The sequence below is a fragment of the Monodelphis domestica genome, chromosome 4, assembly GCF_027887165.1.
Source record: "Monodelphis domestica isolate mMonDom1 chromosome 4, mMonDom1.pri, whole genome shotgun sequence".
Lineage (NCBI taxonomy): Eukaryota > Metazoa > Chordata > Mammalia > Didelphimorphia > Didelphidae > Monodelphis > Monodelphis domestica.
This window is the reverse complement of record NC_077230.1, coordinates 224,938,182-224,952,461: the sequence shown is the minus strand read 5'-3', so window position 1 is coordinate 224,952,461 and position 14,280 is coordinate 224,938,182. Positions and strand designations below refer to the sequence as shown.

Here is a 14,280-nt window from a genome sequence, read left to right as displayed (position 1 = left end):
AATATGGGTATATTTGTAGGGAGTAGAGAATGAGTTCCCATCAAGGAAAGATGGAAAATAAATGAAAGAGTATGGATGACAGAGGGAGCAATCTGTTGGAGGAGATGGGAAGAAATGGGATCACTTTAGCAGGTAGTTAGCCTTGGTAAGAAGTAAGGCTATCATCATATAAGAGGGACAAAGAAGGAAATAGTGGAAGAAGGCACCAGAATGATATCAGAGATAAGGAAGAGGTGGGGTGGGGAGAGGAAGGAGGAGTTCACAGCAAATGGCCCCAATTTTCTTCTGTAAAATATATAGGTTTCAGTAATAGCTAGTAGAGGGAAGGAGTCAGAGAGGGCCAGATTTAGGAGGAAGGGAAGTTTGTTGCCTATGGAACAAGGCATTTAGAAGGCATAGTGAAAGGAATAGGCAGGGTTTTTGATTGAAATTTTGGGGAGGGAGGATTGAAGGGAATGGAGTCAAAAATTGGGAGATGGGGGATGAGATTTGGACAATGATCTACAGGAGTTCAGAATTACTGGAATGTAAAGGATCTGATCAAATGGAAGAATATTTTTCAGAGTCCCTGGAGCCTCTCCAATTCTCAGAGGAGGCAGAAATTGAGATGGAGTCAAGAACAGTATGACATGGGAGGAACATGGTCAGATGATCAAATGAGAGCATCTCTCCCTTCCCCTCTTCCCTCCGAAGGGTGGAGATTAGCCAGACTGGGAGCCACAGAGTTAGAAATGGAATCTTCATAGCAGAAGAAAGAATTCCCTTCCCCACCATCTTTCTGGGACAGGCCCAGCAGAAGAAGGGGGGATTGAGGTCAAAGAGAAAGTTGCTTCTCTCTCTTGGAGAAGGAGGGGTGTGCTGGCAGCTGGAGGTGGAAATTGCCTTGTGCTGACACAGATAGAAATTGGCACTTTGGGGCAAATGAAAGACATGGGGTTGGACTACTCGATGCCTTCCCTCAGGGGACTTGCTGAACCCAGCTGGGGACGGATGACTGATCAGAGGAAGGCTCCCCTCCTCTTCTCACCTGAGGGGGCTGGAGACCAGCCTGCAGTAGGAATGGGCACAGAGTGGGTCCAGGTAAAAAATGGACATGTACTGATGTAGTATATGTGGCTATGTAAAAACATACACACATGTGTAAAATAGGTCCTGGTGTTTATATACACACACGTGCACTTTCTAGATACGTATATGTGTACACAAACACACATATACTTACACACAATCCATGTATTGTGTATACATGTATGTGAATATCTGTGTATATACATGAGTGTACACGTATATAATGCATACATGTGTGTATATACATGTATACATTTTTTACCCAGACTCTTAATTCCTTTTTTTTAAATCCTGACCTTCCATCTTAGAATCAATACTAAATATTGGTTTCAAGGCAGAAGAGTAGTAAGGGCTAGGCAATGGGGGTTAAGTGATTTATTGTATTATTATAAGATATATTATTATATATTATAGTATCTGTTATATATTACATATTATAAGGTATGTTATATATAAGATATATTATACAATGATATTTTTATATCATTTTTATATACCATGTGTATGTATGCTCTGACTTCTGACCTCCCTGACTTCCTTTAACTTCCAGCTAATATCCTGCCTTCTACAGGAAGTCTTTCTGTCTTAATTCCAGTGTCTTCTCTCTGTTAACTATATCCTATTTATTCTGTATATATTTGATTTGTATATATTGGCTTACATGTTTTCTCTCCTGTTAGATTGTAAGCTCCTTGAGAGCAGGAACTGTCTTTTATCTCTTTTTGTATTCCCAGCACTTAGCCCAGTACCTGGCCCATTGTAAGCGCTTAATAACTGTTTACAGATACATATATGTATACACGTATACTTTATGTATCTGCGCATTATATATACAAGTACATGTGTAGATGTCTATATGTGTATATATATATATAACATACATATATATGTGCACATTTTTTTTTGCCCAGACCTGTGATTTCCTTGATGTAGGGAGCCTCCTGGAGAGGAAACTCCCCATATTAAATCAGGCCAGCATATTTTACAGTTGGCTGGGCACTAGCACAGAAAGATTTTTTAAAAAAATTTAGATAGTTAATTTTTCCCAATTACACACAATAACAATTTTCTACATACATTTCCCAACATTATTAAATCCAAATTGTCCTTTTCCCTCCCTTCCTTTCCCCCAAAGATAAGTAATTTGCTCAGTCATCTAGCTTGACCATGCCCAAGGCAGGACTTGGATGATCCAGGCTTCTCCCTAGGCTCTCTAGCCGCTCCTCAGCAGCCTTTTAACAATGAACCATTCCAGCCCTTTCTCGTTGCCGTCCTAGTTCTAACATGATCTCTTTCCTCCTGTCATCATGGAGGACTCTCCCAGAGGCAAGACAGGTAATTAAGCGAGTCTTGAGGGTAGGGACAGCCAAGAAGGGAGAGGGCCACGGGGGGCTGGCCTTTCTGGAAGCTCTATCTCTATGGTCTTTGGAACATTCATGGGAATATCTGCAGCTGGCTTTGTGTGCCACAGAGTTCACTCTCAGCTAACCCTCCTCCCAGCCCTATCACGCACGTCCCTGCAGAGGAAGAAAATGGAAGCCTAAATGGAAGATTCCCATGTCAGTCAGAATGACAACAATGGCGACATCGCTGCCCCCACCAAGATCATTGGCCATTGGGTGGAAGATGAGGCAGAGAGGGGGTGAGCCATAGATCCCTGCCTGTTCCCTGAGGCCTCCTTTGCTGACAGCTGCACAGACCATCTGTTCACACCTACTTCACCATCTTCTATAGCAGATGACCTTTTTAAACCCACCTCTTCTTGTTCCTGCCCCCAGCCTGGGTTAATGAGCTGGGATAAGCTCCTGAAGTGGGCCTAGGGTGGGAGGAAAGTGACTGGGGACAGTTGTAGATAAAAGCCTATCATTTCCCCCCAGAGATTCAGATTCCTTTGTGTGTGAGGGAGCTAGGCGGGGCCAGGGCCCAAGGCTACTTCAACACTCACTCTTCTGCGGCTTGAAGGAGGCTGGCATGGTCACTCGGGTGGGGCAGGGGATCCATTTCTGAAACTTTTAAAGGGAGAATTTGAATCTGCTCAAATCTGAGGACTAGACGGGACCTTAAGAGATCTTTCAGTTTAGTAACATTAATCAGACCAAAATTGTTTAGAACTTCAGTCACCCAAAATGAGATTAGTGAAGAGGGTGCTGGATAAGGAGTCAGGCAACCCAAACTTCAGGTCTCAGCTAAAATCCTACCTTCTTGTAAGAACCTTTTCCTGATTCCCCCTTCAGACTAGTGACTTCCCTCTGTTGATTCTCTCTCTCTCTCTCTCTCTCTCTCTCTCTCTCTCTCTCTCTCTCTCTCTCTCTCTCTCTCTCTCTCTCTCTCTCTCTCTCTCTCTCTTCCCTCTCCCTCTCTCTTTCCCTCTCTCTCTCATCTTTCCCTCTCTCCTCTCCCTCTCTCTCTCTCTCTCTCTCTCTCTCTCTCTCTCTCTCTCTCTCTCTCTCTCTCTCTCTCTCTCTCTCTCTCTGTTTTTTGGGGATATGGCTAATATGGAAATATGCCTTGCATGGTTTCACATGTATAATTGACATATTGTAGGAGGGAGAGAATCTGGAACTCAAAATCAGAAAAGAATGTTAAAAATAAATAAGTAATAATTAAAAAAAAGAAAAGCATATACAGTCTTTCATGTTTAACAACAATTACTGTAATTGGGGGGGAAATAAAATTAATTTTTAAAAGCCCAACCAACACTGATAAGTGCTTCCTTTGGATTGACTTTGGTTTTTTTTGTACTGCAATTTGAGTTTCCTTCCTTTCCTTTTGCCTTTTGTGGAGACAGATAGTATCCTGTCCATAAATGACATTCTTTCCCTTTGTATATCTGAGGACAGTTGAGTCACCTCTTTGGTGATTTGTTTTGGTCCTCAGTCTAACCTTCCTCAAAATGAGATGAAAAGATCATGTAACAGAGAAAGCATAGAGTTCCTCAAGAAGGCAATCTTCATTGCCAGATCTATTGGGGGAAACCACCTCAGGTAAATGAAAATCTCATCAGTACTCTTCAATAAATTGAGCCCCGGGCTAGTCACTAAAAGACAATTCACCATTAAAGGGTCGATTTCAGCTCCCTCATATAACTGCCTCATTTCAAAGTAGTGATGAGAAGCCAGGAAGGGTGGCAATGGGGAGATTTTTTTTTTAAATTGCTTTTTCCTGGCTGCTGTTTGGAGACAGGTAAACATCTCTCAAGGACAGATTAGGTGCTATTTTCCCTGGTGGGGTCTGAGAATGGAGAAAGTGACTGCTGGAATCTATGGCCCAGATAGACCTTCATTACTCCCCGCCTGGGCAGCAATAGCTTTTTTAGCATGTCTTCCTACCATCACTCTATCCTCCTTCCAAACCTTCCTTCACATTGACTGAATCATAGCACTTCTCTCCTCAAAACTCTAAAATGGCTCTCTATTACCTAGTGAATAAAGCCTTGGATTACAAGGCCTTCCACAATCTGGTGCCATTCTCTCTATCCAGTCTTGTCTCATGCTGTTTATTCACCATCACATACCCTGTGTTTCTGCCAAACTGGATTACTCACAGTCTAAAACATTCCCCATAATTTCCCCTCTATGCATTTACTCACCCAGTTCCCTATATCTAAAATCTCTTCTTTATTCCCTTGTTGAATTTTTATTGTTGTTCAGTCATTTTTCTGACCCTGTTTGGGGTTGAGTAGTTTGCCATTTTCTTCTCATGCTCATTTTACAGATGAGAACACTGAGGCAAATGGGTTAAGGGACTTGCCCAGGGTCACCTAGCTAGGATGTGTCTTGAAGCCAAATTTGAGTCTAGATCTTCCTAATTCCAGGCCTGGAGCTCTATTCACTGCATTATCTTAAAACTTTGGCTGAAAAATCATCTCCTCCATGAAGACTTAGATGATTTCTCAATTGATCTTTTCCTCTTGGACCTCATATAGGCACACATATGTGTCTCTTTTATGTACTTAGCATATATTATTTTAGATTACAGTTATTTATCATATCGATCTGTTAAACGATGAGTTCTATGAAGGTAAGGGACATGTTTTATCTGATCTTCATTTCCTCTTCATGAAGTCAAGAAAAAGTTTTGTCTAAAATTCATCTCCTCTCCACTAGTACAGGGAACATATTTTTGCCTAATATTAGTGTCTTTTTTTTTTTCAAAAGCCCTACCTTCTATCTTAGAATCCTTACAAGTATTGGTTTCAAGATGGGAGAGTGGTAAGGGCTAGGCAGTTGGGGTTAAGTGACTTGCCCAGGGTCACACAGCTAGGAAGTGTCTGAGACCTGATTTGAACCCTAGTTCTCCTGACGTTAGGCCTGGAACTTCTATCCACCGAGTCACTTAGCTGACTCCCAAGATTCAGTTCTTCTTAGATGTGCTAGTGATTTATACACAGTAGGTACTTAAGTAGTTGTTGGATTTTCTGTTTTTGAAGTAGAAAGCACACTGGTAAGGCTGTCCTGGTCTCAGAGTTCTATTGCTGTATTGCCTTGGGCAAATCACTCAATTTCTTCACCAATAAATAAGTCAGGAAGCATTTATTAAGCACTTCCTATTTACCAGGCACTCTGTTGTGCTAGGTATTGGGGATAAAAAGAAAGACATGAATTAGTTGCTGCCCTCAAGGAGCTTACAAACTAACCATGAGAGTCAACTGTATATATTTTGTGCTTGTTGAGTTGTTTCCATCATGTCCAACTCTTCCTGACCCGATTTGAGGGTCATGTGTACTTGAGTATCCTTGGCAAGGATACTGGAGTGGTTTGCCATGTCCCTTTCCAGCTCATTTTACAGATTAAGAAACTGAGGCAAATAGGGTTAAATGACTTGCTCAAGGCCACATAATTGGTAAGTGTCAGAGGGCAGATTTGAATTTAGGAAGATGAGTTCCTGATTCCAAGCTCTATCCATTGTGCCACCTAGTTTCCCCAAGATGTACATATATAAGTATGTCAGCTTGACAATACCCTAGTACACATAGAGGATCGTAATGTGAGATAAGTGTAGAAAGGCAGATTGGGGGTTAAGCTGTAAAGGCTTTAAAGGTCGAATAGTATATTTCTAGTCCTTAAAAAAATAGGAAGCTGCTTAAATTTATTGATCGAGAAAATCATGTCATAAAATTTGTGATTTGGTAAGATCATTTTGGAAGCTCTTTGGAGGATAGATTGGACTGGGTAAGTCTAAAGGCCAGAAGATTAATGCAGAGATCTTTGTTGTGGTCTTAAGTGATAGGTGGTAGAGTCTTGAACTAGGGTTTGAGAGAGAAATTGGTTGAGATAAGAGATGCTGAGGAGGAAGAAACTGGAAAATTGGTAACTTATTACATGTGTAAAGTGCAAGAGAGTGAGGAATGGAGGAACAGGGTTACAAAGCAGGTGATTGGACAGTTGCTTATAGAAAAAGGGAATTTTGAAAGAAATATGGGTTTTGGAGGAAAGTTAGTGAGTTCTGTTTTGGACATAGTAAACTTGGGATGCTTATGGGATGTCTACTAGGCAGTTGGTGATGTGCATCTAGAATTCGAGGGAGAGAATAGAGCTGGTTTTGAAGATATTTTAGTCCTCTGAATAGAGATAACAACTAAACCTATTTCATCTGTGAAATGACGAGGTTGGACGTAATGATCTTTAAGGTGGATTCCAGCTGCAGGCTTTTTGCCTTCTGTAGCAATAGCATCAATTTAGTTTGGGTCACAGTAAAGTCTAAAATCATCCTGACCGCCAGAGGGCAGAAGGACTCCACTATTCTCATACTGTCCCTTGGGATACCTGGAGTAATTCTTTTTCATTTCTTTCTTTATTTTCTGAATCGGAAAATTTTATTTAATTAATTAATTTATAATATTTTCCCATGGTTACATGGTTCATGTTCTTTCCCTCCCCTCCCTCTACCCTCTCCCATAGCCAACACTCAATTCTACTGGGTTTTACATGTGTCATTGATCAAGACCTATTTCCATATTATTAATATTTGCATTAGGGTGATTGCTTAGAGTCTACGTGCCCAATTATATCCCCACCGACTCATGTGATCAAGCAGTTGTTTCTCTTCTGCATTTCTGCTCCCACAGTTCTTTCTCTGGATGTGCATAGTGTTCTTTCTCATAAGTCCCTCAGAATTGTCCTGGATCATTGCATGCTGCTAGTTGAGAAGTCCATTGCATTCGATTGTACCACAGTGTATCAGTCTCTGTGCACAATGTTCTCCTGGTTCTGCTCCTCTCACTCTGCATCACTTCCTGGAGGTTGTTCCAGTCTCCATGGAATTCATCCAGTTCATTATTCCTTTGAACACAATAGTATTCCATCACCAACATATACCACAGTTTGTTCAGCTATTCCCCAATTGAAGGGCATCCCCTCATTTTCCAATTTTTGGCCACGGAAAAGAATTCAGCTATGAATATTCTTGTACAAGTCCTTTCCCTTATTATCTCTTTGGGGTACAAACCCAGGAGTGGTCTGGCTGGATCAAAAGGCAGGCAGTCTTTTAAAACCCTTTGGACATAGCCCTGGAGTAATTCTTAACCCTGTGACAAATCTCTTGAATGTGAAATAGAGCAAAACATCTCCCTAAATAGAATTTGGTAACCCCTGTAAAAATAAGCACTACCTTTAGGAGTTCAGGTCATCTACTCAGTCTTCTAAGCCTGTTGGAGCTGAAAGAAATCTTGGAGGTCATCTAGTTAGGTGTCTTCACTGAGAGGACACTGAATTTCAGGAAGATTGCCTTTCCCTAAAATCATACAGCTCATGAGCATTTAAACCCTTGCCCTAACAAAGAAAAACCTCTCAGTTCCCAGAAATGGAGCAGCCTTTGGGTTAGTTCCACCCTTCTAAATCTAGTATACACTGGTCTTTCTGAGGCCTCCAGGAAGTTATATGTGTGGCTTAACCCTGATAAGTTCAGAGAGACAGAGCTACTGGTTAGGTCAGTTTAATTAGATAAATTTTTGTCAGTGAGGTTTAGGATCAGAACCTTCAAATATTTTCATTAATTTGGCCTCAACATCAGGATGAGACTGGTAGTTTGGGTTTGTGAGAAAAGCCCTAGCTTACCACCATGTTCATTGTAGCTTCATTTTTTTTTCTTTTTAAAAAACCCTTACCTTCCACCTTAGAATCAGTAATGTATATTAGTTCCAAGGAAGAAGAGTGGTAAGGGATAGACAATGGGGATAAAATGACCTACCTGTCCAGGGACACATAGTCAGGAAGTGTCTAAGGCCAAATTTGAAGCTAAGACCTTCGGTCGCTAGGCCTGGCTCTCAATCTACTGAGCGGCCTCGCTGCTTCCTTCCCCCACTTAATTCTGTGTGAACTTGGGTGGAGTCATTCAATTCTGGGTCCTGGTTCCTCTTAATTGTTGTCAGAAGTATTCAGGGTCATTCATTCCATAGATAAAATGAATGGAAAAGTGAAATTATTATCTGGTAAATTGAATTGTGTGTGTATTTGTGTATAGGGAGGAGTAGTGGGGTGATAGCTCTGAATATTTGAAGGGTCATCATGTTAAGAGGGATTAGATTTGTTCTGCTGGACTCTAGAAGGCAGAATTAGAAGCTGTGGGTAGAAGGGTCATGGAATTAGACATTAGGAAAGTGAATTGTCTAGATGTGGAATGGACTGTCGCAGAGGTAAGGAGTTCTCTATCAGTGGAAATCCTCAAGTTGGGGTTGATTGATCACTAATTAGAAATACCCTTGAGACCATTTCTGTTCAGGTGTAAGATGATCTAGACAATTCCAGAGGATCCTTCCTGTTCCCAGATTGTATGATAATTGGGATTATTCTGGATAGAGACCTGACCAGTTTGGAGTTGAACTCCTGTCTCCAAAATATACTGGTTTCTTGCTCATGGGAAAGTCATTGCTAAGTGCTCAAGGCCATTGGTTCTCAAAATTCCCCAAGACCTTTTCAGGGGGTCTGAGGGGTCAAAACTCTTTTCATTGTAATGAAAATAGTTTCTTGATATTTGGATGCCTAATAGGGTAAATAGTTATAAAAATATAACCCACAAAAATAAAAGCTCTTTGGGATCCTCCATAATTTTTAAAAATAGAGTGCTAAGACCAGAAGTTTGAGAACCACTGCTCTAGGCAATTCTCTAAGACTGTAGATGGCATATTTGTTTCAAGGGTTTTGTTTTCCTTTTTTTTTTTCCTAGTGGGGGTGGAGAGGTGAGAAAGAAACAGATTTTTGTTCATTAAAAAACTAAATTTAAAATACTTTAAAATGAAAATCTCATTCTATCAGGTTGGAAGTTAGTTGACAGAAGGAATAGCATTATCCAGAAGTTCCCTATATCAAGAAAAACAAAGGTCTAGTCCTTATTCCTATATGAATGCAAATCTAACATCCTTCTTTTCCCCCACAGGCTGTTTTTAGATGGATGATCGCCTTCTCTCTCCTTTATAATGTGTAGACACATACTAAGTTAGGTCTATGCTATGTCTAAAATAGTTTTGGGGGGCTCTGAAATGAGTAATTGCTTATGCATCCAAGTGAATTATTAAGCTGTAGCTGATTTGGAGTGATTTGAGGGCTCTAGTAGGAGGAGAGTGGGAAGATGATCAGGTTTTGGTTTCTTTCAGTTACTTGGAATATGCCAAATGTAAATGATTTTGCAAACCATTCTTCAAGGGAACAAGAAGTAGAAAATGAGACATTTTCCTTCTCCACCCCGACTCATCCTTTTTGTAGCAGGGGTAGATCATAAGACAGTTTATAAGGATAGGACTGCATTCAGGTACTGATCACTTGATAACCCAGGAGGAGAGGGATCCCTGTAGCACTAATGGCCTCTGAGAACACTCTAGCATGAGGGTGGGGGTAGGATGGGTTGAGGGTAGGCAGTTCTGTATCACTTGCCCCTCAGGTGAAAATAGCAGTCTCCAAGGGTCTATAACTGCTGGGGTTGTAGCTTCTTTCAACTTCTTTCCCTGCCAAATTTATAATTGGTTTTAAAGGAAACCAAAGATGTTTTGGATAACATCCCCAAAGTATTGAGGCTGACCTCAAGGACGATGGATATATCTTATAATATTTTGGAGGCCTCAGAGAAAAAGGGGTAAGGTTATTTGACTTTAATCACTTGGGTTTGTGTTCTTTGCTCATTGATAATTACTGGTGTAATTTTGAGAAAGACTTTCTTTCATAATTAAATTGGTAACAATATAACAATGGGGGCCCTAGGTTTAGAGAATTCAAAAGGACCTTTGGAGCCATCTATCTAGGCCAACGCCTCATATAAGAGATAAGAAACTAAGGCCCAGTAACTTATCTAAGGTTACATAGGTAGGAAATGGCAAACAATGAGATACAAAATTGGGATCCTCCAACTCTAGATCAGTTCCTCATTTGCTGCTATATGCTACTCTAGCTGTCTGTCAATCCATCTATCTTTCTATTTTTCTATGTACCTACCTACCTCTCTTCCTATCATCCATCCATCCATCCATCCATCCATCCATCTATCCATCCATCCATCCCTCCATCCACCCATTCATCTTTTTCAACATCTCTTTCTCTCACATTCACTTTCCCCATGATAATTATTTTACTACCCATTTCACAGGATGATCTTGAAAGAAAAGTGAGGTATTTGCATAAAAGTGCTTTATATACTGTAAGATACTATACAGGTATGTTATATATGTATGCATATGTATATATAAATATATATTATACAGGTATGTGTATGTATAAATGGACATATAAATACATTCTATATAGGTATATATAAATACATACTATACAGGTACATGGACAGGTATAGTATATATGTGTGTGTTTATGTATATATATTTATATATACAGATATATAAGAACCTGGTCCTGGAAGGACTGGATCCTACCTAAAACTCTGCATACTGGACTTGGATCTCCCTTAGAGTAACAGAAGTTAGACTTGGGTTCCCTTTGGATCTAAAATTCTGGGATTCAATGAGTAAAATTCTAGCCTTGCTCTGTTTCCCACCCCCATCCTCTATTGCTCCTGAGTAATTCTTGTATTTGTGTTGGCAACTGTTATCTTGATATTTTGTGTCCAGCTCAGATTGGCCTGGCTGGATTAGGGGAGGGTGAACTAGGGCTGGGAGTCTGAGGGACTTCCAGTTTTATCTTTGTTTTGCATGCCTCCCCTTCATACACATGTAAGGTCTGAGAATAAGGCTACTATAATCAGGTCTATTCTTTTTGTCCTTGGTTTTTGGAATTTACCCATTGTTCAGGCCTTTTGGTTTGGGTTTTATTACAACACAATGAAGCTACTGTTGTAGAAGACATCATCTTTGTCAGAGTGATAGTAGAGAATAATCACCTATGGCTAACACCAATTCTTTCTGAAAAGATCTGCCTATACAATTTATAAGTCATATAAAAGAGAAGTGTGTGTGTATGTGTGTGTGTAAGAGAGAGGGACAGAGAGAGGGTGGGGGAGAGGGAAGAAGAAGAAGAAGAAGAAGAAGAAGAAGAAGAAGAAGAAGAAGAAGAAGAAGAAGAAGAAGAAGAAGAAGAAGAAGAAGAAGAAGAAGAAGAAGAAGAAGAAGAAGAAGAAGAAGAAGAAGAAGAAGAAGAAGAAGAAGAAGAAGAAGAAGAAGAAGAAGAAGAAGAAGAAGAAGAAGAAGAAGAAGAAGAAGAAGAAGAAGAAGAAGAAGAAGAAGAAGAAGAAGAAGAAGAAGAAGAAGAAGAAGAAGAAGAAGAAGAAGAAAGAGGAGGAGGAGGAGGAGGAGGAGGAGGAGGTGGAGAGATTGGGAGAGAGAGAGAGAGAGAGAGAGAGAGAGAGAGAGAGAGAGAGAGAGAGAGAGAGAGAGAGAGAGAGAGAGAGAAATCTGGAAATGTGGCATCTTTTCCCTTCATGTTCTTTTCATCTTTTGGCCCTCCCAGGGACTTGATTCCCCTAGAAGATACTGGATCCCTGGATAGCCTCATCAAGTGCTAGATGTAAATCCAGGTCCTCTGACTTGAGAACCAGTATCCTTCTGACTGTGTTACACCATTCTCTCAACCACCACAAAAAAAAAGAAAAAAAAATTAATATTACAATGGTTCTTTTGAAATATTCAAGGTGTACTTCCAAATTCATAAATTTTACAATGCTAATTTCAGTTTTATCTTAAAAAATTTTACAGTTGGGGCAGCTGGCTCAGTGGATAGAGAGCCAGGCCTAGAGTCAAGAGGATCAGGGTTCAAATGTGGCCTCAGGCACTTCTTAGCTGTAGTGAACCTTTTCTAGATCACATGCCCAAACTACACCTTTAAGCTCCCTGCATTACTTGGAAGGAGGAAGTGCTCTCATTAGGCAGTTACACAGAGGGGTGGAGCATGTTAAAAATGTCCTCCAGTGCAGGAAAGAGGGGAATGGAACAGCTCCCCTCTCCCCCTCCACTGGCTGGGCACCTGTGCCACACCTTCACCAACAAGGTCCTAGACCTTACCACTTTTGGAATCTATGCTCAGTATCCATTCTAAGACAGAAGGTAAGGGTTAAAAAAAAAAGCTTATAATCCCCTTTGGAGCCATGTCCTCTGGGCACTGTTCCCCAATCTATATGAAACTATAGAACACATTAATTCAGCAATTATTTAAGTGCCCACTATAGAACTTGCCCTATGTTGCAAAGAAAAATGTAAGGCAGTTCCTGGCCCTCAAGATATATTGTTGGGGGGTTGGGGAGGGAAGAGAACATGAATCCAAGTTGGTAAATACAAAATATATTCAGATTTTAATTGTTTTTGTGACCCCTATTTGGAGTTTTCTTGGCAAAGATACCGGAGTAGTATACTAGTTCCTTCTCCAGCTCATTTTACAGATGAGGAAACTGAGGCCAATGGGGGTTCAACAATTTGCCCAGGGTCACAGAGCTAGTAAGTATCCAAGGCCAGATGTGAACTTGGGTCCTCCTGACTCTAGACCTGGAGATTTATCCACTGTGCCACCTAGCTGTTCACAAAATATATACAAAGAGAAGTTCTGATTTGTCTTGCCACTGGTCTTAGATGACTGGAAGAGAGAGTGAGGCTGATGGCTTTGGGCAACTCTGCCTCACTTAAATCCTCTTCTTGTTCCAGTAAAGACATCACCCCATGATGTCATCGGTCTTCTTTGAAAGGAAGTACAACAACAAAGTAACTATAATGTGATGTGTGTGTGTGTGTGGGGGGGGGGGGGCAGTACTAAGACTGGCTTAGAATTTTCCTAGGGGGCAGCACTTGAGCTGAGCCTTGAAGGGTGCTGCCATTCTAGGAGGCAGAGAAGAGCAGAGAGAACAACAATCCAAATATGGGAACCAGCCTGTGAAAAGGCACAAAGATAAGAAATGGAGTGTGGTGTACCGAGACCAGCAAGTAGGACCATTTGATTGGGACAGAGAGTTCGAGAAAGGAAGTGATGTACAATAAACCTGTCAAGGTAGGCTGGAGGCTGATTTTCTGTCTTTAAATGTCAAATAGAGGAGTTCATATTTTTTTTTTTCTGAAAGCAATTGGGAGCCTCTGAAGCTTCCTGAGCCAACAGATGATAAGGTTAGACTGGCAGCTTCAGAATATCAATTTGGCAGCTGAGGTTTTGGTGATAGGAGTTGGAATGGAAGCAAAGAAACCCATTAGCAGGCTATTTGCTATAGTACAGGTGAGTTGTGGGGGAGCTGAACTAGAGTGATGACCTAAGCATGGTTGGAAAGAAAGGAACATAGAAAAGACAAATGCTGTAAAGGTCAAAATGATAATATTTGTCTGCTCATTGAATATTGGGGGGGGGCAGTAAAGGTACAAGGGTTTTGTTTTCCCCTTTTTCTCTGGAGGATATGGAAGGAGGTAGAAGGAATTATAAATAAATGCTTGATGATTGGGGGGGATGGATATTAGAGAGAGAGAGAGAGAGAGAGAGAGAGAGAGAGAGAGAGAGAGAGAGAGAGAGAGAGAGAGAGTTAGAGAGAGTGAGAGAGAGAGTAAACAGAAACAGAGACAGAGAGACAGAAGGCAGAAAGGCAAACCCAAAGCACCGTAGGACTTTGCCAGTCCCCTACCCATTGCTAGTGTCTTCCCTCTGAGACTGTCTACCATTTACACTGTTTATTTCATTTATGAACATAGTTATTTGCATGGTATTTTCCTCATTACAAACAAAACATTGAAGGCAGGAACCAACCAGGCTTTTGCTTTGCTTGTACCCCTAGCAATTAATGTCCTGTCTGGCAATAGTAATGCTTAATAAG

General features: G+C 40.8%; 1 protein-coding gene across 7 annotated transcripts in view; it reads left to right on the top strand.

The window, feature by feature from the left end:
* The window catches only part of GRAMD1B (GRAM domain containing 1B), a 352,537-nt gene that overhangs the window by 60,305 nt on the left and 277,952 nt on the right, over positions 1-14,280 (top strand). Inside the window, exon 1 of one of the 7 annotated variants that reach the window (XM_056794196.1) lies at positions 12,831-13,475. The exons of the other annotated variants lie outside the window; for them this stretch is intronic. The gene's annotated coding sequence lies outside the window, so the exon portion shown is untranslated. Of the gene's footprint in view, positions 1-12,830; positions 13,476-14,280 lie in introns of those variants that run through there. 7 annotated transcript variants of the gene reach the window in all.